The sequence below is a fragment of the Hemicordylus capensis genome, chromosome 6, assembly GCF_027244095.1.
Source record: "Hemicordylus capensis ecotype Gifberg chromosome 6, rHemCap1.1.pri, whole genome shotgun sequence".
Lineage (NCBI taxonomy): Eukaryota > Metazoa > Chordata > Lepidosauria > Squamata > Cordylidae > Hemicordylus > Hemicordylus capensis.
The window spans coordinates 152,106,174-152,131,541 of record NC_069662.1 but is presented as its reverse complement, the minus strand read 5'-3'; the positions used below and the strand labels follow the sequence as shown (position 1 = coordinate 152,131,541).

The window sequence follows — 25,368 nt, the reverse complement described above, 5'->3', positions numbered from 1 at the left end:
GGCCTTTCTGGGTGCTGGCCATGCCCCCTGCATGTGATGTCACATGCAAGGTGTGTGGCTTTGATGTGAGATAGGCCAATGGGGAGAGAGGCAAACACAAGCCCTCCTGAGTTCATTTCCCAGCTGGCTTCCTTGCTGGCCAGGTGTTTTCTTTGTTCTCCCCTTGCTCTGAGCGAGGGTGCGAATGAAGGAAATACGGAGGAGTGAGGAGTGAGGAGTGAGCCAGGCAGCTCCCAGAAGCTGGGCGGCTCAGGTTCTTGAACCTGTCTGCCCAATTATATCTGGTTCAAATAATATTTTCTCCAGCCCATTCTGGATGTGCATGTCTCCTTCTTCACCTGATGCACCAAGATGCCATCTCCTAATCACATGGGGGCTGTTAGGGACATAGGAATATATGAAGCTGCTATATACTGAGTCAGACCATTGGTCCATCTAGCTCAGTATTGTCTATACACAGACTAGCAGTGACTTCTCCAAGGTTCCAGGCAGGAGTCTCTCTCAGCCCTATCCTGGAGTTGCCAGGGAGCAAACTTGGAACCTTCTGTGTGCAAGCATGCAGATGCTCTTCCCAGAGCAGCCCCGTTCCCTGAGAGGAATACCTTCCAGTGCTCACATGTTGTCTCCCATTCAAATGCAAACCAGGGCCTGCTTAGCAAAGGGGACAATTCATGCTTACTACCACAAGACCAGCTCTCCTTCTTCTGTTCATCTGAGCCACCTCTAAATGCACAAATTAAATACTACATTAATGTCGTATTTCATTCAGATGTTCAGGGGTAGCTCAAATAAACTGCACCCTGTGTGATCTGGAGGCAGTGTGCTAGGTTGGGGTGGGGGAGACATGAACACACACACCCCTCTCCCATGTGTTTGAGAGGGCGGTTCAGAATATTGTCTGAACTACCCTCTATTTGAATCCCATAGGGAGCTTTGTGGAGGACGGTAGGGTATAAACAAACAAACAAATTGAACTAAAACAAAAATACCCATTTCCCAAGGGGATCTGCCTCAATACTACTAGTGACAGGAAAATGGCCTGGATGGCACTTTTGTTTGGATTCAGCAAGGCAATTGTCATTTTCTCAAAAACAAACTGTGCCATAGCACCTTTGAGTCATATATTTTATTGAGGTATGGCATGAGCTGTCATAGGCAGCAGGCAACGTACTCCAGTCTATGAGGTCAACTGAGTCAACTGAGAAGATGGTGGGGCCTTCAGCTCTTTAATTGACAGAGGGTAACTGCTGTTCATCTGAAGAAAGGAAGGAAAGAAGTGATGAAAAAGCCATCAAATAGTATATGCAAATAAAATACTGTGTATGATTTTTAAAAAACAAACAAACCCTGCAGTGATTCATTATTATCACTAGGTGAAATATTAACACCCTGCATATGCTTTCAGATAGCCTGTTTCCCTCCTATATTAGGAGAATAAATCACCACCGTGTGCTATTACACTCAGACAGCAGCAGACCCACAATGGGGTTTGACTGAACAATATCAATAAAACTCACAGAAATATTTGCTGCCTAACCGCCTACGGCAGGACAAACTAAAATGGCGGCCTCACTCATACAGCTTGCTTCCAAGACCCAAACCAAATAACAAGAAAGTCAGCTCTGAAAAGGTCACAACAGAAATGGCTCGATTAGAGTTTCCACCTCCTTCGGCTCATTTATTGGCTTTTCCAAGACAACAAACAAGGACCTTTTCCCCCTGTCAAAAATAAATAGGAAAGTCAAGTGTCCCCTTTCTAGAAACTTCTGTTTTAAGAATCCTTTCACTTCAAAACATGGCTGAAGTTCAGATTTGCGCTGAAGGACTTGGACAGAAGCCAAAAAGTGATACCATCCCAAGTAACACTGATGAAAATTAGATCTGATGTGAAAAGACTCCCACCCCCCCAGTTTTGCTACCCTATGCGCAGGTGGTGAAATGAGAGGGCATTTCAGTGATGGGGGCGGGGGTGGATGAGGAAAAATGTGTGTGTGGGTGGAAATTACTAGCAGGAGCATGAGTGCTCCTCTCAGTGCATGCCAGCTGCCATTTTTGAATGATGCTACCTTGTTTAATAGCAGTGGGGTTTTGTTTTTTTCTGGTGTGTGTGTTGTGTTGTGTTGTGTTGCTGGGGAAAAAATTGGTGGCTGAATAGTGAATACTGCTTGGAGGAGCGTGCTGCTGCCAGGAATAATGTGGCCACCCGTGGAACAATCTTTTGCCACACAAAAGGAGGAGAGCGACATGGTACATAGGGAAGCAATCCTCAAGATTGAGCAAAACCGGGCTAATGGAGCCCAGCTTGATTTTTATCAATCGTGGGAACCACTGGGCTCACGGGCAAGTCTGGTGGTTCTCTGGTGGCTAGCCCACCTAAAAACCCCTCCCCTTAAATGAGGTTAACGGAGCGAGCACTCCTTTAACCTTGTTTTATGGATCGTGTGTCAGCCACAGCTGCTTGCAGCTGTGGCTGGCATACGTGGGGTGGGGGGAGAGGGGAGGGGAGGCGGGACCACAGGAAGGCACCACACACTCATGGGGTGCCTTCCTGGGGTTCAGAGTTCCAGGGTGCCGTGCGATGGTGCTCCCCTTCCCCTGACCCCCGGAGCTCCCAACAGAGCCACAGCAGGGTGCAGGAGCGCTGGACTGGAGTAGCCGCTCGTCTGGCTAAGCGGGCTTTCCCTGCTGAACTCCGTCTGGTGCTTCACACAGATTGTGTGAAGCGCCTCAGGAAGTTGCCTTATAACAAATCAGACCACTGGTCCATTTAGCTCAGTATTGTCTGCACAGACTGGCAGTGGCATCTCCAAGGTTACAGGCAGGAATCTCTCTCAGCCCTATCTGGAGATGACAGAGAGGGAACTTGGAAGGAACCTTCTGCATGCAAGCATGCAGGTGCTCTTCGCAGTGGCCCCATCCCCTAAGCGGAATATCTGACAGTGCTCACACATACATTCCCCCTTTCAAAGGCAAAGCAGGGTGGACCCTGCTTAGCAAAGGGGACATTTTGTGCTTGCTACCACAAGACCAGCTCTCTTCCTGTGGGTTCACTCTCTCTCCTGGGGGGTTCACACCCTGTTTGGTCCTGTGAAGATGGGGCGCAGCTCAGTGGTAGAGCACCTGCTTTGCATGCATGAAGTCTCAGGTTCACTCTCTGGCACCTCCTGACAGGACTGAGGAAGACTCCTCATATCCTGCTGCCAGTCAGAACAGACAGTACTGAGCTAGATGTAGATGGGCCAGTGGTCTGACTCAGTGCAAGTCAGTTTCCTATGTACCTATGACTCCATACACCCTGAAATTCAAGCCAAGCCAATGGCAGAGAAGATTTCCAGAGATGAACACATAGGAACATAGGAAGCTGACATATACTGAGTCAGGCCATTGGTCTATTTTGTCTTCACAGACTGGCAGCGGCTTCTCTAAGGTTGCAGGCAGGAATCTCTCTCAGCCCTATCTTGGAGATGCTGCCAGGGAGGGAATTTAGAACCTTCTGCTCTTCCCAGAGCGGCCCCATCCCCTAAGGGGAATATCTTACAGTTCTCACACTTCCAGTCTCCCATTCATATGCAACCAGGGCAGACCCTGCTTAGCTAAGGGGACAAGTCATACTTGCGACCACAAGACCAGCTCTCCTCTCCAACACCTTTTGGTAGCTGCAGCATTCCTGCTTTCATGTCAGTGATCACTTCCTGGATCTCATCCTTGAACACACTACTGAAAGGCTCTTCTTTGAATGCCACTTATTTACTCTGCAGTGGCCTGTCCTGTAGTGGCTTCTGAAGCAGAGCACAGACCATGGTAGTTTCCTTCAAACAACAGAAAAGGAGAATGTTTTATAGACTGTGTAATCTCACAGTGGACTATTTGAATCAAGTGGCAATTCACACATTTAGCATCCTTTACTATTGGTAGGTGAATAAGTGGGAAGGAAAAGAAGCAATACACAGCTGCATGCAGGAGCACTCGAGTTCAAATGTATTCACTTCCTATTGAGAGGTTGAACTTCGACAGACCAGGGAAAGGCACTGAAACCGAAAGAATTGCCTCTCCGTGGACTCACACTAAGAAAATGTTTAAAAGACAACCTTAAAATCTGTCTAAAACACATAACAGGGGCAGTTGGCTAGACTCTAGAAAATGTCTGTGGTAAACAGGTGAGGCATATAAGGTTTACATCTAAACCTGTCCCTGCACCTAATTAGGGATGTTGCTTAAAAGAAACCAAACTGGTTTGAAATACAATTCTTGGCAACTAGTAATGCTCACCTCAGATTACACGGTAAGCACTATGGCCCCAAGGCCATAACCATTTTAACCAAAACGGGATAAGACACCACTTTACCCCACCCACCCACCTCCAAACAACCTGTAATCCTCACCTCAGATTACAAGGTGAGCATTACGGCCACAAGTGTTCCTATCTGTAAAGTAAAGTTGTGCCCTCGAGTCAGTGTTGACTACTAGTGACCATGTGGTTTTCTTTGGTAGAATTCAGAGGGGTTCACTATTGCCTCCTCCCGTGCAGTGTGTGATGATGCCTTTCAGCACCTTCCTCTATCACTGCTGCCCGATATAGTTGTTTCCCATATTCTGGGAAACATATCAGCGGGGATTCGAACCAGCAACCACTTCCCCACTAGGCAAGCCATTTCCCTGCTGTGCCATTAGGTGGCTTGTTCCTTTCTGACTCCCATTTAATGTAAAACAGAGAAGATAGAAATGCCCACCCATCTCGAAACACCTCGCTCTCCTACCCGCCTACTTACTTTGCTTGCTGCTGCCTGATGATTGTGAAAGGAAGGCCGGCAGGCTGGCACAAGCAGGCAAGCAGGCAGGCTGTGTGGAGGCTTACAGGGGAGTTTGTGCTCCCAGTAAACGTCTTGTGTTCCCAGTAAACATCAACATGAACATGACAAAGACCGATTTGACCCAGAGTTGAGCTCAGAATAAAACTGTTTTCCAAATCTGAAGGGAAATAATTTGATTTTCCAAGCCTGGTTACAAGTTGAACGGAGAGGGTGCACCCATCCCACCTCCCCATTGGGTTTTGACTTAATTTTTCTCCTGAATTTCCTCCTGCTTGCTGCATGCCAACAAAGCCACTTTGGAAATAATCTATGGCGTATTTCAAAAGCACTTTGTGATGTGCGACTGGAAGAAACAAAACCCAGAAATTCCACAGGACACACAAGCCCCCAGACACATCGGAGTAGCTCTTCAGCCTGAGGGGACTTGGCTTGGCTTCAGAATTCCTTCACATTATATTTCCTATCCTTTTTTTTTTAAAGGCTCTTAATTTATTGGTATCTTATATAACCATAACAAAGCTCATCAATCCGATTCAGTAGCCAGGCCCTCCAGGCTTATGCTAACCAGTGTGAAATGGATAGCATGGCAGGAAGTTCCCTCAGGGATTGTGCGCAGTTGTCAATATTACATAGATGAATTAAAACCTATCCGAGAGTTATTTTCCTTTTAACCCACAAGTTAAACAAATAGGTTATTCCAGCAAAATATTAATGCATGCTGTTTATGCTATGCCAAGGAATATTCTTGTCAAGTGAATAAAGGTCTGTATTCTCCCTCAGTTATTACCTCACAGAGTCTCTTAATTGTTTACTCATGTCATGGAGATAAAGGGGCAAATGTTGTAGGAATTGCAGTATGGATGATTTCACACGATCAGTTTGATGTGTTCCTCTCACCACAAGGAGAAGAATCCCTGTGGCTTGTACAACTGCAACCCCATATGGTAATATGGAGACTGAGGTTGGAAACAAATAGTTGTTTAGAAGGCTGAAAACGTCATGATAGAGTAATTGTTTCTGTGTTATACACACTCATGTCTTTTGTCTTGGCATCCTCTCTGGTAGAACAGGCTGTGCAGGTGTTTTGAAGCACTACAAAATCCTGTAAAACCTATTTAGCAGAAATGACAAGATGAGTGTTCCACTCCAGGCCCCCCACCTAATTTTTCCAATTTTCCTTGGGGGAGGGACCCCAACCTATCAGCCACGTCCTCATGGAATCATCCCTGTGGTCAGTAAATGCAAGGACTGCACCTGTTAGCTGTACTATTTGATGCTGGTGCTCTTGCTGGTCATGCCTTTGGCAGTAGCATATTTGGCTTTCATAAGGGCCATATCGATGTACTTTGCCCAAGTTCCTGCTTGTATGGAGTGCTTGTTTACCCAGTCATATCCCTGGATAAGTCATATGGAGAGGGAGAGGGAGAGGGAGAGATATATGTTTATTTTTCAAAATGGTCCTATTAATTTCAGTGTATCCTAACTAATGAAGCATCAGTGCAACAGGAGAAGCACCAGCACTTCTGAAAGTGGTGAAGCCAAATTTTGGTGACCTACTTTTCCACCTGAAAATATGTCCTTGAGGGCTGAGTAGCCCTCAGGGACATATTTTCAGGTGATACAGAGGGTTTCTAGGGGAAGGGAATGTCATGAAATATCTCTCTCTCTCTCTCTCTCTCTCTCTCTCACTCACTCACACACACACACACACACACACACACACCCCAGCACCAGTGCTGCATCAATCTGGAACTCTTCAGAAATGGCACTGCTTCCCCCGCACCAGTGCTTTGTTAGTTAGGATGTCAGCCAGTATTTGCTACATATGAACATAAATTCTTAAGTGTCAAGTTTGCAGAGGCTCAGGAAAGAAAAATGAACAAATGGAGGAAAACACCTCCCTCCCCCCCCCCCCCCACACTACAGCATAATTCAGGATCAGCATTCACAAGCTGTATGTGTCCTCCTGTCTCTTTCCCAGACACGTAAGCAAATAGAGATGTGATTTGAGAGGGGTAATGACAGTCTTGTGCCTCTAATGCATTTGCCCAAAGGTGCACTTACGCATATGCTTCCTATTCATTTCTGTTCTCTATTGCACATTCCCCTCCATTTAATTATTCCATTGATTGTAATTAAGCTCCCTCTAAGCTTGTGAGTGTGGCGTGCATTTTCAAAATGAATTGGAGGGAGCTGATATGCCTCGCAAGCACCGCTAAACTCTCACAGGTTCTAAAAGGCACTTTGTCTGGGAAAACAAATGTGTGGTGTCTTTTAAAGGGTTGCGGTACCTTTCTGCTTTTTCCTCCAGTAGCGGAAAGGCAAAGTGCTAGCTGCAAATTAAAACTGTAATGACCGTAACCATATCATCTGGACTGCTGTTATTCTTCCATCCAATTGCAATGCATATCCATTTTTCCCCCTGTAGACAAAGCAGTTGATTTCAGAAAAATAAGAAAAAGTAAAGAAAATAAGAAAAACTCTGCTGGATCAGGCCAGGGAATATCTAGTCCAGCATTCTGTTTCCCATAGCTGCCCACCAGATGCCCCTGGGAATCACAGAAAGAGGATATGAATCATGAAGGCAACTGTCTCTTCCACTGTTGCTACTAGCAAGTGCTATAACATCGGAAGCTGCCCATCCCCATAATACCTATGAAACTTCCGTATAATGAGTCAGACCAGTGGTCTTCCTAGTTCAGTATTTTCTATACTGGATAGTAGCTCTCTAGGGCTTCGTGCAGGGGTATCCCCCAATTCTACCTGGAGTTGCCAGAGGCGGAACCTGGGATCTTCTGCATGCAGAGTATATGCTGTACCATTCTAATCACACACACACCCTTTGCTTGGAGTGTTGCTCATATAAGTAGAGAACATAGAAGCACAGGAAGCTGCTTTATATTGAGTCCCATTGGTCCTTCAGACTCAGTATTATCTGAATGATTGGTCTCCAGGATTTCAGTGGAATGTTTCCCAGCCCTACCTGGCGATGACAGAGATTGAATGTGGGACCTTCTGCTTGCAAAACAGGTGCTCTTCTCAGAGGTGCACTTAGGTAATTTTTGAGCCAGGACCTAAAGGTCTCCCACACCCCACCACTGCCACCTTCAGATAAGCTGTAATGCACTTTAAAAAACCAAACACAAACAGAACATGCTTAGGGAAAGCTGGAAACTCTTTTTATTTCTACTTTTAGAAGAGATTCTGAATAAGATGCTTGCAGAGAGAGAGACCACATTCTGCATAGACAATCCTGCCACTTAAATTAGCAGACCCCTCAGCATTTGGAGGCTTCAGGTCAGCATTTGGAGGCCCCCCAGATCTGCAGGGGACTGGACCTCTGCCCAGAATTCCAGTCCAAAGAACACCACTGGCTCTTCCACTGAGCTACAACTCTATAGGGTTGGCCAGTGCTGTTTGGTGTCAACCCACCCGAAAAACAGCTTCTGTCTGATTTGTTTGATCAGATGACAGTTGACAGACAAGATGTGTGTGAAGCCTTCTCCCCTATGAGAAATTTTTATTGTTTTGAGACTCCGTCATACAGGTGCTCATGTGGTCCATGCCTCTCACACAAGAGCACTACCTCAGAATACACATGGGGGATTTCTTGTTCAAAAGCATCCCTGTATTAAATCCACCACATGGCAGGTTTATGCGAAACACCTTCTTTGTGCTTCTCCTCCATTTAATTATTCCATTGATTGTAATTAAGCTCCCTCTAAGCTTGCGAGTGTGGTGTGCCTTTTCAAAATGAACTGGAGGGAGCTGATACACGATCACACAAGCACTGTTAGACTCTTTGTCTGGGAAAAGAAGTGATCCAGAACACAGGAAGTTGATCCAGAATGTAGGAAACTGTCTGATACCAAGTCATGGTATGAGACGCATCATTGGTCTGTCTAGCTGAGTGTTGTCTACACCAAGGCTGCACAGCAGTGGCCTTCCTGTAGCTGTTGGACTGCAACTCCCAGCACCACTGACCATTATCCACTGCAGCTGAGGATGCTGGGAGTTGTTCAAAAACAGCTCAAGAGCTGAGGTTGTGCAGCCCTGGTCTACACTTACCCAACCCCACCTAGAGATACAAACTGGACCATGTGATCTTTCTATGTAGAGGAAGACCGTTGCAGTTGCACTGACAGGATCATGAGGATTGCACCTTGTGAGAACCTGTACATTTGAATAAATCACCTTTGTTACATAGGAACCTAGGAAGCTGCCATATATGGAGTCAGAGCATTGAGCCATCTAGCTCAGTAAATGTCTACACACACTGGCAGTGACTTCTCCAAGGTTGCAGGAAGGATTCTCTCCAAGCCTCATCCTGGAGATGCCAGGGAGGGAACTTGGAACCTTCAACATGCAAGCATGCAGATGCTCTTCCCAGAGAGGCCCCATCCCCTAAGGAGAATATCTTACAGCACTCACACATGCAGTCTCCCATTCAAATGCAAAGCAGGCGGGACCCTGCTTAGTTAAGGGGACAATTCATGCTTGCTACCACAAGACCAGCTCTCCTCTTTATTCTCCATGAAAGCCACCGGTGCTATAGACTTTGTGTCTCCCAGTCTCCAGCCAATCATTCTGTTCCTCCCTTGTTGATCCCAGCTGATTGGTGCACAGATACCAGGCCTCAGCACACTGATAGGTGCTTTCCACATAATGACCCCTCTTCCTCCTTCCCCGCCACTCTCGAAGAGTTTACTGTGTCTCTTCTTGCAGGATTTCTATGGAGTCTAGAAATTCCTCCATTTCTGACCACCAGGCTTAGGTATTGCAGTTCTCTATGTCTTGGAATGAAAGCACTGAACTTTATAAAAAGCGACAATTTGTTCAATGCACAGCGTGCGCTCAGCATGCATAACACCCCTCCGCTTCAGATCAGGCATATTACATGCAGCCTCTCTTTATCGCATTGAGCCATAATTATACTTGCATTTAAATTCCCACCTTCGTAAGTGTTCTCAGTGGGTTTTCCAATATTCACATATGAGCTTCCTTGCAATACATGTGATTATGCCTCATTCCAGCTATTTTAAATATTAGTGGCATAAGAGTTTCAGGTGAGTGACTGCCAGGGGATCAAGCTTTTTATGCTGAATGTGAGGACGGGGATTCTTTTGCAAGGAACATTAACAGAGATGTTTGTTTAAGCGAAACGACCTCACTGCACTAGGTAATGGTGCTGTTTGCCTTCTCGGTATGATTTGTAATAGCATTGTTACCGCATTGAGGAAATTAATTAAGGCAAATTGTTTGGCATGTGAGGGTACTGAAGCCATATCATCATGCAATTTAATCTGTTTTGGTGCACAGATGGGATTTCCATTGCAGCAGTCTAATTTAGGGCCCACTCACAAGGTTCACATTTAATATATACTAGCTTTAAGTGCCTGGCGTTGCTCAGACAACACAGTGTTTCTCTTTGTTTTGTGGCTATACCCGCTGTATATCTGCCTGTCTTTCTGTGTGTGGGGTGATTGTCAGGGTTCCTGGACACCCTATGTTACTCGTATTGTCATAGGAAGTCACTTTGCAAAGTTTGGTCCCAATAGCTCAAAGGGTTTGGCAATGTATAGGGAACATTTTTGTGGATCTACCCACTGTATAACCGCCTGTCTGTCTGTGCAGGATGGTTTTTGAGATTTCTGGATACCCTATGTTACTTGTAGGGTCCCAGGCAGTCACTGTGCAAAGTTTGGTCCCGTTTGCTCAAAGGTTGTGGGAATGTATAGGGAACAGACATAGGGACATTCAGCTATATTTATATAGATCTGATCTTCATAGAAAACATGGGCAGGGTGCTTTTGAATGAGGCTGAAGCTCTTCCTAATGAGCCAGGGTTACTGGCACCTCTCCCTCCCATCCCACCGTGCCCTAGAGTTAATGAGAGCCGTGCTGCCTGCAGGCTGACCATTTGTCAGATAGAACTGTGCGGGCCCCGCGCAGTTCTACTTGGTGAATGGCCAGCCTGTAGGCAGTGTGGCTCTTGTTAATGTCATGGCGAGATGGGAGAGAGAGGCACAACCAGAAGCACTGCTGGTAACCAGAGCACCCTCCCCTCCAGCCCTGGCTTGTTAGGATGAGCCATTACTGGCTGCACCAGTCTTTCTGGGGGCCAGTGATAAGGCTACAAAACCCTAAGAATGGCTTTACTGGACCCAACCAAAGCTCTGTTTATCCCAGCCTCCTGTTTCCAGCAGGAACCAGGTAGCTGTCTCTGGAAAGCTCACAAGCAGCTCATGAAGATGGTGGCTTCCTCATTCTAACAGTCCCACTCTAAACAAGCAGATGTGCATTTATTGCAGACTTCAGGACATGGCGTTCATTTCAATGACATTCATGTCAATGTATTTGGTCATGACTACCTTAGTCTGGATGCTTCTCTGTGTATTTCACCTGGCCACCAGTTCAGAGGAGACTCCATCAGAGGAGGAGGAGCTCACCTCAGCCTCAATCGGTGGGCTTGGTAACACCTCCCGCCCTGCCAGATCCTTCAGGTTGTAGCAGCCAGGGACAGTTGTCCCTCAGAAGAGCCCTAGTGGACCCTGTGTCTCCCAGTAGGGCTCCTGCCCTTTCTTTGGAGACTTCTCCATCACTCCAAGTCCCTGGGAGTGAAGTCAACACCATATCAGGGAGAAGCTCAAGCTCTGAAGGTGATGCTTGCCTGGCTGCTTGGGCCCTCCCTCCTGATGGGCCTACTTAGGTGGAGGGGGAGACTAGTGCTTCATCTGGAGTAGGGGGATCCAGGAAGGAGTGGGGCGCCTCACCAGCTACATAACAGCAGCAGCAAATATTTATAAACTGCTTTTCAACAAAAAATTCCAAAGTGCTTTTACACAGAGAAATAATAAATAAATAAATTCTTCCCATACCTTCTTCCATACTATGGTCCCAATCGGTGACACCCTAAGTGTCCTATTTACATAAGAAAGCAACCTCACCTGGGGGGATAATGATGTAATTGAAGTTGCATTGATTTTTAACCCAAATCTCTAACATGGTGGTGGTAGTGCTCTAGGCAACAACAAGCCGCTTTTCAACAAAAGTTTCCAAAGTGGTTTACATAGAGAAATAATAAATAAATAAGATGGCTCCCTGTCCCCAAAGGACTCACAATCTAAAAAGAAACATATGATAGACACCAGCAACAGTCACTGGAGGTACTGTGCTGGGGGTGGAGAGTGCCAGTTACTCACCCCCTGCCAAACAAAGAGAATCACCACATAAACCCTCACTCCATACCAGCCTTTGGCTGGTTCAATAGCTCCCTTTTGGTGTTTATGCCTCCAGGCTGACTTGCAGGACCTGGGTTGTTGGTTGGGGGTGGGGGGGGCAATTCGTAAAAATCTAATTTTTATTAATCAGTTCTACATATCATACAGATGTATATACCATACGTGCTGCGTGTGACGTATGCGGCGCACGGCGGCGACAGGCTCACGCGCGCCGCGACGCATGCATTCGTGCTTCTATTACAGCTTCTTCCGGGCAACGACAGGGGCAGGGGCGGAAGGGAGGAATGCTGCCGCCCTGAAAACTTCAATTTTAAACACAGCGCCGGAGGGGGAAGAGCGGCGGGAGGGGTAAGTTCTACCCCCCGTCCATAAAGGTACACCCCTCGTGCCGGTCCGGACCGGTCCGGACTCATGCACATCCCTTTCTCCAAGGTCTCAGGCAGGAGTCTCTCTCAGCCCTATCTTGGAGATGCCGGGGGGGGGGGGGGCACTTGGAACCTTCTGCATGCAAACATGCAGATACTCTTCCCAGGGCTGCTCCATCCCCTAAAGGGAATATCTTACAGTGCTCACATGTAGTCTCCCATTCATATGCAATCCTTATGGTGAGCCTGCCCAGTTTCCAGAGTGGAAAGGAAAGGGGACAGTATTGTCCTTGTCCGGTCCCTGCATGGATGCATACCTAGAGAACCCAATTATTCTCTCTCACCTGTTTTGGCTAAATATTTCCAGGTCAGGCAACTGCCTATTCTTGGCCTCCCTTCCTGCATCTGCCCAAAGCCTGGCTCTCTTCCTGACATCTGATTGTGTTCTGCTTCCTTTGAGCAGTTCCTTCACTATTGAAACTGGCCAGAGCATTATACTGTGTTGGATTGCCCTTTCTACAATCTCTTGAACCTTGATCCAAGAGCCCTGAGGCATTCCTGAAAATTCTGGTTCCCAGTCCTATGATCAGCCTAGCTTTACAAATATAAAAACACAAATAACACACGTGCAATTGAGAAAGTGGTTTCTGTAGCCTCTCACAATGGCTTTTTGAAAGAAGCTGTCATTGAGAAAGATGTGAAATTTCATGAAATGTCACTGTCATTTTGTAATTCTTAATTTTTGTCTCAAAGACATCACAACTATTTCGACATTTTCCAACATTAGTGCTTTGTAAACTCCAATTTCCATTCAAGAGAAATGTCATTTTCCCTTCAAAACTAGAAAAAGCTTTTTGGGGGGAAATTATTCATTCATGTAGCATTGCTGTTTTGACCAATTTTAATGACATTGCCAATTAGAATTTTCAGCACATGAAAAAATTAAATGACATCTACCAAGCTTTTCTATCAGAATATTAAACAGCAGAAATGCCCATGTCCATTTCCATTTCAGTGAATGATGTCTTTAGATTTTGCTTCTTAGGGGTTAACAAAGACGTTAACTCCTTGCACATTCATTACTTACTGATATGCAAATACAATTAACAAAAAAATACAAAACAATGTATGTTCTCCAAGCACCTGAATGTACAATGGCTTCTTCCCAGTTACACTAAACCTAAATGAAGGGTGTTAGCTTTGAGTAGAGTTTAATGAACTAATTGAATTTCCGTAGCTGCAGTAATGAAATCAGACAGTTTGAAATTACAGGGGTCACCACAAAGACACTTAGAGCAAAATTCTTCTCCTGTCTACAGCTGTGCAGTCCAGAAACCACTTGCATATCTTTCCATGGTATGCACTTAATAGATACAATGCTTGTTTGTCTAATTGATATGTATAGTTTGCTGGCTATATACAAAATCTGTATTCTATACGGTGCTTATTTTAGGTGACAAATGATAGTATACCTTACTTAGGACCAGGCAGTATGACAGGAGGAATGACTGGCAACTATAAATATAATTTGCATATAAAAATAAAAATCACAATTAATATATGAAAATATTGCATACTATTCAAACCAGTTCTCATTGCATACCCTGAAAATCACCAGATGTCTCTATATGGGTATAGGTCAGGAGTTGCCTTGGTCTTCCAGCTGTTATCAAACTACAACTCCCATCATTCCCACCCACCATTTATGGGTGAATAAATTGGTAAATTTAGAGGTAAGTAAATGGCTGATGTGTAACTGGTCACTTTGTACTGAGAAAAACAGGGGAAAGAGAGAAATCTAACATACCTCCACTAGTTCTGTCTAGTAGTTGGAAATTGTATCATATTTTGTGGTTGCTAGTCATGAAAAAGAGCCACCTAATGGCACAGCGGGGAAACAACCTGCCTAGAGAGCAGGAGGCTGTTGGTTCGAATCCCTGCTGGTGTGTTTCCCAGAAAATGGGAAACTCCATATTCAGCAGCGATATAGGAAGGTGCTGAAAGACATTATCTCATACTGCTCAGGAGAAGGCAACGGTAAACCACTCCTGTAGTCTACCAAGAAAACTACATGGTTCTGTGGTCACCAGGAGTCGACACCGACTCGACGGCACAGTCAGCAACCAAGTCATGAAAGAACTCCTCCCGCCCCCGACTTCTGGGACTGGCAAAATGGCTGGCTGGACTAAGGCCAATACCTGTTTTTGTAATTGCTCCTCAGTATAGAACTTTGGACAGAGGCTCCATCTTTTCATTGAGCCACTTATCCTTTGCTGTCCGCTAATAATTATCTGCCAAAAACTGGAAGTAGGGTGGAAGATGTTGGTTCTTTGACATCTTCTCTTAACTCAGGCTCAGAGAACTCTGGGGGTTAAAAAAAAAACAAAAAAAAAAAAACCCAACATTCCCTTCAAATGAGAGGTTTTTCTCCTCATAGTTCTTTTCCAAACCCAGAAAAGTTCTTTGGCATCTCCCCACCATCAGATCTCTACCCCACATTCTCCCAGCCTTTTACTTACCTCTAGTGGTGAAAATAGCAGAGTGGCAGGCAGTTAGTGGTGAGTGGGGAATTTTTTTTTTGTCTTCCCTTTGTCTCCCCTTCCCTTTCATGGACAACCAGTAAGGGTTACTGCACTCCCATCTCTATACATGCCTCTACTTCATTCATTTATTGTGAGTAAAAGGGAAGAATATTGGGATATGAAAATATTTGGTGCTGAAGCCACCCAATGGGGATTATGGTTAGAATGTTGGACATAGACCTTGGAGACCAGGCTTTTAAAAAGCACCACTAAGTTATAACTGACTGAGTTGTGGTCTGCACTGCATAACAGATAAGTCACTGTGCCTTGCCTAGTTTATCTCACGTGATTCTTTTGAGGTAAAGTGGGGTCATTTTGTGATGCCATCCTGCTGTTTTACTGTTGAAATCAAATTTGAGGTAGATATTTATTTTGTTGAGATCGCTTGTAGTTCTGTGAACATGAGGAGCTCCGCTAACACAGGATAACCTTCAAAATAACCTTGACAGAATAGAAAACTGAGCTGAAATTAACACAAAATTCAACAGATGGGATGTCCTGCACCTAGGAACACCAAATCATAGGCTACCTGGTATGTCAGTAGTACCTGTGAAAATGTTCTTGGAGTTTCAGATGATCACAAGCTGAACATGAGTCAAGAGTGGGATTCTGCTGCCCACAGCTGAATATGCTTTTAGGCAACAGTAATCGAATCATAATCTCCAAGTCATGAGAAGTGATAGTTCCACTTTATTCGGTATTAGTCAGCTCTAAGCTGGAGCACTGTGTCAAGTTCTGGGTGCCCCACTCTAATAAGGATGTGGAGAAACTGGAACAGGTTCAAAGAAAAACAAAGAAAGTAAGGGGTCTGGAAAAGAAGCCCTCGGAGGCAGAAGGATTAAGGAAGTGGGTATGTTTAGCCAAAATAATATGAATGTCTTATGTCACCGTGACTTTAGTCTTTTTCTATCTCTATGAGGTCTCATTCCCCATACTTTCCAAGGGAGAATTTTTCTACATTTTCTGGGAAAGTAATGCATTTTCCTGGGGTTTGGGATTTTTTTTGGGGGGGGGGTAGTTTGGGCAAGGTCTGAAACCTACCATTGAAGACAGCAAGGCTATTCTCACAATGGGGAGCCCAGCTCAGTTTTCTCCCATTGTGAGAACCACCGGGCTCGTGGGCAGGCCCGGTGGTTCTCTGGCAGCTAGCCTGCCAAAGAAGCCCTCCCTTTAAATGAGGTTAGTGGAGCGAGTGCTCCGCTAACCCCATTTTCCCAATAGTGAGTAAACACAGCGCGGCTCCACAGTGTGGTGAGTCGTGAGGAAACCCCTGCTGGGAGGCTAAAACAAGCCTACCAGTGTTGGGGGTCTCCCCAGGGTGCCCCGTGCACTTGTGCGCAACATCCTGGGACTTCTGGGGACTGAGTGGCCCTCGATCCCTGCAGCCCCTAACGGCTCCATGATGGAGCCGGTAGTTGTGTGGGCAGCCGATCCGGCCACCCAGCAACAATCGTCTACTCGTCTGCGGGGAGAGCGGGCTAAGCCCTCTCTCCCCACAGATCCCTCCCAGGTTGTATGCACGGATCTTGTGTAGAGCCTCAGCATGTTTGTATCTTTTTCTGGTTTGGTCTGGGAGTTTTTGTCAGTGAGTGAGTCAGGCAGTCAGTCAGTGAGAGCCAAGCAGCTGCAGAGATTTTGCTGTATTCTGGACTGGCCTACCTTATACCTAGCTCACATTTGCCTCATAGCTCATTTTTGTACGTATTTCTTTTAAATGCATATTTCATTTATTTTAAAAGCAACCTTTGCACCAATGCCATCTGTTAACTGTAAGCCTTGCACAGAGGGATTTATTATTGGTGATTGTTAAGATGTTTAAAGATTCCTTGGGTGCCTGGTCTGCTGAATGCAGGCTGTGTACACAAACAGAAGCTCATTCACCATTCTGAGCTGGAGAAGACCTCTGGGAGGAAACCAATTGGTATAGCAGCCAAACATTACAAGCTGGTCAAATGCATACTTCTATGAAGCAGGTAATTACAAACTCTGGTGCCAACCCTAGTTTCTATATGGTTGTTGGTTTATAATGAGGTTCTTTTCGATGGCATGTATGATTGCTGGTTCCCCTCTAGCTGCCATTACCAAGTGCTCTCATTTCACTGACCACAATACACTGATAGATAGATAGATAAATAAATAAATAAGCACGCCCAGAAAATCGGCAAGAAAAGCTTTCTGGAACTTTCAGAAAGTAAAAATGTCTTATCAAGCTCTTTTTAAATTTGGAATCCTTATCTCTTGGTACACCTTGCAGTCCCAAAGGCAGGAGTCCTGTAATAAAAAACCTCTGTGTGTGTGTGTGTGGGGGGGGAGTTCTCTCCCCTGACCAAAGAATCTGTTCCCAGTATTTTGTGATGACAGACATGTTGAGGATGTGGGGGGAAAGTACTCCTCAACTATTTTCAGTTTAGAAAGAGAGAAAACTAAACACTCCATCCTACCTACAAAATTCCAAAACTTCTCTAAATGATTATTATTATGAAGACCTTCCTTCCTTCCTTTCTTAAACAAATAGTTCTGTGTTGGAACAGTGAGTAGGTTTCACACAGGATCAAGATTTAGAAATACTCCTTTGCATTTTCACATGTGAGCTGAACTGTGCAGAGAAAGATGTACCTTCGCAGTGAGGCAGATAGGGTTCCCCTCTGTCACTCCACCCCACTCCTTTTTGGTGATCTCAAACAGATAAAAAAATTGGTCTAAAGTTTATACAAAAATATGATGGATAACCCAGAGTAATAATGGGGAAGACATAAAATCAAATCTGATAATTTTCATAGATTGGATGAGGAATGTGTGAGATTAAGGAACTGGGAGAGAATCTGATTTGCTTTAAGCTTTAATTTATTTTATAAAAATATATTTTTACTTCAAATCCTACAATTGTTAGTGGAATAATGTAAGCCTTGATTTTGATCTGAGTTTTAAAAATGGGTAAAACCTACATGCTATATTTTGAACCTCTTTCAGGAAAAGGTAATAATAATGATAGCAATAACAACCATAAAAATGGTTGGTATCCCAATGCTGTGTGAATGCAGCCAAAAGAAGCATATGTAGGTGTAGACATACGGTCTTGCTGAAGCAGTGTAGGTGCTCATGCATGGCAGGGGGATTTTTTTGCTGATCTCCCCTTCCCCCCAAAGCACTCTATGCAACCCAAAAGTATGCCCCTGAGCGTCGGGATGCTGCTGGCCAATAATAAAAACAATACTTTACCATATCATTGTTACTTGAGGAAAATACCATTTGAATGAACCCTTCCATGGTGTAAGCCAGGGATAGGGAACATGTGGCTCTCCAGATGTTGCTGAACTACAACTCCCATCATCCCCAAATTGTGGCTGGGGCTAGTGGGAGTTGTAGTTCAGCAACATCTGGAGAGCCACATGTTTCCTGCTCCTTGGTAAGCTATGGTATATAGTATCTAAGGGATGATGGCCCATTTGAAAGAAACATAGCAAAGCCACGTTCTGGTGAGTCGACCAGACTACCATGTTAAGTGATCAAGAGAATTGGGTCTTAAAGAAGTTCTAACACAGGCAGAGGACAGTCTAAGGGAGCTCTGATGAAACTATGGCGCTTCTGGTCTAGAATTAGGTCACTGTAAAAATATTCCCACCAGGGGTGTAGGGAGATTGCTGGTGACTGAGGGGCAAGATCGACCAGCAGCCCCCTTTCCCTGTGGTTGTGTGCGTGTGCTAGTGTGCACCGGCCACTCCCCCGGTGCATGATGTCATACGCAGGGACCATGATCACCAGCAGCAAGACAGGTGCTCTGCCTGTCTGCCTGCTGTGCAAGGTGCTTCATTGTGCACTGTTGGGGTTGGGGTGAATGAGTTATTGTGCTGCCCAACCAAGCTCAATGGCACATGAATGAAGTGCCCAGTGCAGTACGCCTGACATGGGAATGTACCAGGGTAGGCAAGCACTATTATGTAACACAGCGCGTTGACATCATTCGTGCCTAACGGACTATTACAGGAGGTTCCTTGGGAAGTAATGAGTTCTGTTGACCTAGAAGCACTCAAAAGGTGCTAAGGACATTGACTTGCTGAGCAAAGACAGAAAAACAGAATGGAATAAACTTAAAGAAAAGCCTTTGCAGTGGGTTGGCTTGAAAATATCCTCAGTAAACGGCCTCCTTAAAATCTGATTGTGCTATCTGAACAGGGTAGGACTTTTAAAAAGAAAAATGTAGAGCTGCACAATGGTATGTGAGTGTCATTTGCATGCACAATGTATGCCAATACAACAAACTCTTGTACATTTTCCTTGTCTGCACATACTCTGCTACCTAGGGTCACATCCAGGACATTTAGAAGTCTGCACAGAGTATGAGAATATCCTCAGAATGGGGATTTGATGGCACTATTGCAAAAAAAAAAAAAAAGTTCTTTGGTGAATTATTTGGTGAGTTCTTATATTCTTTGGTGAATTCTCTGTGGGGAGTAGCAACAGAGTCTGCAGGAAGTGTCTTTGGCTGTGGGGGAAGGAATGGATTTGCTTGATAAGGGTCTGGGTTCTAGAGGTGCCTGGACTACTCAGTTTATTTTTTTTTCATTGTCATCAATAACTTTTTACATAATTTAACATCCTTTAACCAACTTTTCCATGACTTGGATTTTTGAAATGTTATTTTAGAACTGCACTTTAAAAAATCTGATTACGCATCATTTTTTCCTCCAGTTGTACATTAAAATAAGCCCTAGAACAAGGCAGTCAATGTTATTTCATCAAAATGCAATGACTTAAAATTAGGACTGCATGCTTTAATTGTTTTAAACAGTACAAAAATCAACCAAAGTTTTGGGGATCATTTCCAATCCCTTGCCACATCCTTATCTCCCTCATCGCTTCCATACACACTGTTTTCTGCAGGGAATTTCCCTGTTTGCCCATCTACCGTCTCCCATCACAGAGCTGAAGACCTGGATTGCTGTGCATAGTGGATGAACTGTATCAGTTTCCTAAATTGACTAATCTTTGGGGGTCAATTTGAATCAGTGAGGAGAAATCAGTGGGGTGCCCCAGGGTTCCTGGTCACAAGAAGCATCTGTCCACAAGTACAAGGATTAGTCAACTCTTCATCTGGTGGCCACAAGTACAGCCTTTGTCTCTTCAGACAAACATTGTAACCATAGAGCTTGGGAAAGCCGAGCTTCTGAGCATGTCCTTGTGGGTGCAGAGCTTCAGAGTGAGCTTTCAGGATGCTTTATTTGCATATAATGTCCTCAGCTTTTATAACATCTGAAAATGGTTCTAAAGCACTTTTTCCTGAAATGGAAATTTCCCACCAGTGATCAGGCTTAGGTGAAATCCATTTCTTGTCCTATTGAAAAGTTGTGTCTTTGAAAATGAAGTTCTTTCTCCATATTTCTTGAGAAGTGGGCTTTATATTTCTTACTAATAAGAAAGAACTAACCTGATTACTTCTCCTTGGAATATTAAACGCAGAGTATTGTTTGGTAACCCTACATCATTTTTATCATGCTGTTATTGCTCTTTATATTCTGCTATAAACATCTCAGCAGTCCTGTTAGTTCCTTTAAAGCACTGTGGTTTTAAGTTTCAGGTGCAATAATTAATAGCCCAAAGATGTGTCCCCCCCTATATTTATGAAAACTGGTGTGTAGTATGTGAATGGTAGACCTATATTATCTCCCCACGCCCCCCAGAATGTAATCACTGGTAATGGGACACTTTCACATCCAGTTCAGACTTGATCAACTAAAAACAGATAAGTAAATTACTGGGCTGGATGGATCCATAGGCTCCTTTCACAAGCACAGAACGTATTTTGCTCAGGTGAGAACCGATTTGCAACTTGAATTAGAATGGTGCCCCAAAGTGAAACTAAAACTAAAGATGGGCTTCCATATGCACAAGGGATTGGATATGGAACCTACCGTTACGGCACTGAGTATTTTTGGGCGTGGATTTGCTGACCAGCATTAACAGCTGGTCTTTTATTCACAGCTGACCCTTTTGTTAACACCTGGCCATTTTATTCACAATTCTTTGGACCCAACCCGATATGTTTTTTGACGTGTCCATTTGGAATTGGTAAGGCCTATAGACTTCACTATGTTCCTGATGATGTCATCAAGCGCTTTATGAGATCTAGAGGCCTTCCTGCAGCCACCATCTTTCTAGGTCTGGATGGGGCCATCCATGCCTTGCCTACCCATAACTAATTGGAAACCATGGAGGTAGTGGAGAGAATCTCATCTATGCTGGGAGGAGTACAGGCTACAGATAGCTTCCAGCTCTTCTGTGTACAGATGGCAGGGCTGCACAACTTCAGCCCTCCAGCTGTGGTTGGACTACAGCTCCCATCATCTCTAACTATTGGTCACTTTGACTGGGGATTGTGGGAGTCCCTTCAACAACAGCTGAGGGCCAAAGTTGCGCAGCCCTGATACATGACGTTTATCATGGGTTATCATGGGAGCTAACAGTATCCAACAGCGAGATACTGGAAGTGTGCCAGGAAGGGGTGTGCATGAACCAGAACTTGAGGTCCATTTTGAATTTGAATCAAAATTGAACTGAACTGCATACTGCCAAACTGGTTCAGTCAAACTAACCGGCTGGTCTGGTCTGTTTGACCAAACCACTTCGGAGTTTGGGCTGTATCCGTGAGGATTCCCTTTTACAAGTAAAGGGATGGGGAAATCTACAAAGGAGCCGAGGGGATAGGCAAGAAAAATAATGTAAAGTAGTCCTTATTGGCCAGTGTGACTGCCGGCGCCACCGTCCACCCCCTCCCTGATGCTGGCCATGTGCAGAGCTCCGTATTTACCAAGCTGCCCATGCAACAGTGATGCGATTGCAGCCTCCACACATGCCTAGAGGCCACATCTACATCAACTCTGCATGGGAGGATTGGTAAAAGCAGAACTCTGCATGTGGGCAGCTTTGCAGAGGGGCTCATTTTGGTGTAGAACCAATCTGCTCGAACTGAGCTTAGTTCACTTTGATCATGGACTGAACTGGCCATGGTTTGGTCTACGATTGAACTGCTGAACTGGCCCAGTTAGATACAAACTGGTTCTACATCGAACAGTTTGTGCACACCCCTCATGCCGGGGTCTAGAATACCTTTGGACCCATTTTGAAGTCTGCAACCTTCGTAGAGTTTCAGAAATGAGGCTGATAAAGTGTCTTCCCGAAATCCAGTGAGTTAATCTGAACTCAACCCAGATCTGCCCAAGATCAGTCGAGATCATCCCAAGTAATCATTTTGGCATGCTACTACAGTTCCCACCCCCCCCACCCCCGCATACTGATTCTACTACCCAAAGCTGGTTCATTTTCATTCTGTGTTTCCTTGGAAGGACACTGATAGTTTACCACATTCTGTCCCTTTTGCAGCTCTTCATATATTTGTGACGCTGTGAAGTTTAATTAAGTCTTTTCATCCGGCTGTTGCCTTTGTTTCCCTGGCCTGTGTATCATGAGTAATTTTAAATAGTTATGACTGCACTGTAAGAGCCTTTATTGATATGTCTAAGTGCCTCTTTGAAAATGTTTCCATGCATTGTCAATGAACTGAATATTTATAGCAACCTTTGCTTTATATAGGGGGTTCATAAGAACAGCCCTGCTGGATCAGGCCCAAGGCCCATCTAGTCCAGCATCCTGTTTTACACAGCGACCCACCAGATGCCACTGGAAGCCTACAGCAGGAGTAGAGGGCACGCCCTCTCTCCTGCTGTTACTCTCCTGCAACTGGGTGTTGTGCTTTGTGAAGGCGTCTGGATCCTGACCCTGCCAACAAGGAGAATGAGACCTGCCTACACCTATGTAAGGTACAATAACATCTCCAGGTAGGGCTGTGGAAGACTGCTAACTGAAGCCTTGGAGAGTTGTTGCCAGTCAGTGTAGACAGTACTGAGCTATGGTTTGACTCAGAACATAGGATGAGGGCTGGTTTATAGGAGGAGACCTGGTCTTACGGTAGTGAGCAGGAATTGTCCCCTTGCTAAGCAGGGTCTACCCTGATATACATTTGGATGGGTAACTGCATGCAAGTGCTGTCTGCTGTAAGATATTCCTTTTATGGGAAGGGGCTGTAGCTCTCTGATAGAGCACCTGCTTTGCATGTTGAAAGTCCCAAGTTCATGCTCTGGCATCTCGAGGCAGGGCAGGGAGAGACTCCTGCTTGAAATATTGTAGACCTGCTGTCAGTCAGTGGAGACAGTACTGAGCTAGATGGACCAATGGTTTAACTCAGTATAAGGCAGTTCCCCATCATTCTATCTATAGCCAGCAAACTGTGTTCCACACATAATGTGCCATTCTGGCCCAGGAAGGAGAACCTGGCAGATGTCCCTTGGAAAGGGGATTCTACCATGTAGGCCAGGGGAGCACAACTCAAATGCCACAATAAGTGAGGGAGCAGAGGGTTGAAATCAGGGGAAAAGGAGAGGGGAAAGAGAGATGATGTCATGGGCCCCAGTCCAGGGGCAGGCAACCTGGGGTCTCAAGTGGCCAACTGCATTGAGCCACTGCTGCTCATCATCAGGAGGACAGGCCAAGAGCTCTTCATGGATCTTGCTGTTGCTTCCTACCTGAGGGCCAGCAAAAAAGTCCCCATGGCCAGATCTGGCCCACAGATCTTATATTGTGCAGGTCCAGCTCTACCCTATCTGTGCTATAGCTGATCTTACTTCAGTATGCAAGGGACACTGAGCAAAGCTTTTAAAGGATGGGAGGATGCAGAATGAAAGATCATCCACACTGCTAGCTCTAATAGTGCTGACCACCTTTGGGAGGGAGACTGATTCCAATATCCCCTTTTCCCAATCAGCAGTATCAGAGCTAACAGTGATAAGGGTCTGCTCAGCACCGCTCATTTGTGTTTGGATGACTCAAAATATTTCAGCCAAGGGTGGATCCACCATTGAATCGTAGGGTTCAAAGAACCCGGACCACCAATGAAAAGGGCCACCGATGCCTTCCTTGTGCTTGATGTCATGCACAAAGGGACGTGGCCTGACCCAGCCCTCCTGAACTCATTTCCAGCCAGCATTTGGTGGCTAGATGCGTTTATTCCCCTTTCTTTCCCTTGCTGGAGGGAGAGAAAAGGAAATAAACACAGCCAGCCAGCAAATGCTGGCTGGAAATAAGCTCAGGAGAGCTTGCATGGCTCTCCAGAGCCCGGGCCATGAGCCTTTGTGTGTGACCACAGCCCCATTGCACATGACATCATGCATGGGGGCAGAGGTGCACTTAGGTAATTTTGGAGCTTGGACCTAAAGGTCTCCCACACCCCACCACTGCCACCTCCAGATAAGCTGTAATGCACTTTAAAAAAAAACAAAAAGAAACAGAACATGCTCATGGAAAGCTGGGAACTCTTTTTATTTCTATTTTTTGAAGAGATTCTGAATAAGATACTTCCCACTGACTTGCAGAGAGAGACCACATTTTGCATAGACAATCCCGCCACTTAAATTAGTAGACTGCTCAGCATTTGGAGGCCGCGGGTCAGCATTTGGAGGCCCTCCAGGCCTGCAGGCGACTGGACCTCTGCCCGGAAGTCCAGTCCAAAGAGCGCCACTGCACGGAGGCTGACACTGGGAGGGACACGGGCTGCCCTTCTGCTGGCTACGCCACTGGTGTCAGCAAATGTGTCACATGTGCATGAGAGCCACTCCCAACTCACTTTAGATGTACATCCATAAATACAAGCTATTACATTAAAAAGGAAAGAAAATGTCATGCACATACGGTTGCCAACCCGCCAGGACTGGTCTTGAGTCTTCAGGAAGCAGTATCAATCTCAGGTGACTATTGAAAGGAATTCTGGAGATTTGAATGGCTTGAAATGGTGAAAAATATTATGAGGGCGGGGGGATCTTTAGGAATAACTTCAGTCAGAGTTGGCAGTCCTATATACAATCCTCACATCTGCACTACAGTAAGGAATGCTTTCGGCAGTTAATCCAGTCACCCTGTTTTGCAGTAAGGACCAGCCTGTCCATTCAGTCCTTATAAGTCTGAAACACTTAACAAAATTTTGTAACTGTTTGCCAGTGACAAACCTCACCTTCTGGCCCTCTCTCTAGTCAAGTCCACCAGCCACCCAGAATTGCTAGTAATCAAAGGGAATACACGTTTTACTGACATGGACTAAGAAGTATTATTACCAGCAGAGGGAGGCTGTGTACAAGGGCACACATCCTTGAGAATGCTCTACTTCCCGACTTTGGTTTCTATGTTTTTGAAATATTGATCTCTCCCCCACCCCACCTCACTGCCTCCACCATTCACTGGGAAGCACTAGGGAGGGTAGGGAGCACTGGATGAAGTTTAAAGTTCTTTTTAAAAAAACTCGTTTGGGGGTCTTGAAAGTTGTGCC

At 45.3% G+C, this 25,368-nt stretch overlaps 1 long non-coding RNA gene across 1 annotated transcript in view; it reads right to left on the bottom strand.

Moving 5' to 3' along the window:
* Positions 1-1,123: 1,123 nt before the first annotated feature.
* LOC128331616 (uncharacterized) overlaps positions 1,124-25,368 on the bottom strand; it is an 80,639-nt gene continuing 56,394 nt past the window's right edge. The window contains exons 3-5 of the long non-coding RNA XR_008310369.1: positions 7,103-7,233; positions 3,647-3,809; positions 1,124-1,255 (exon numbers count right to left, since the gene is read on the bottom strand). This is a non-coding gene — a long non-coding RNA (uncharacterized LOC128331616). The remainder of the gene's footprint in view (positions 1,256-3,646; positions 3,810-7,102; positions 7,234-25,368) is intronic.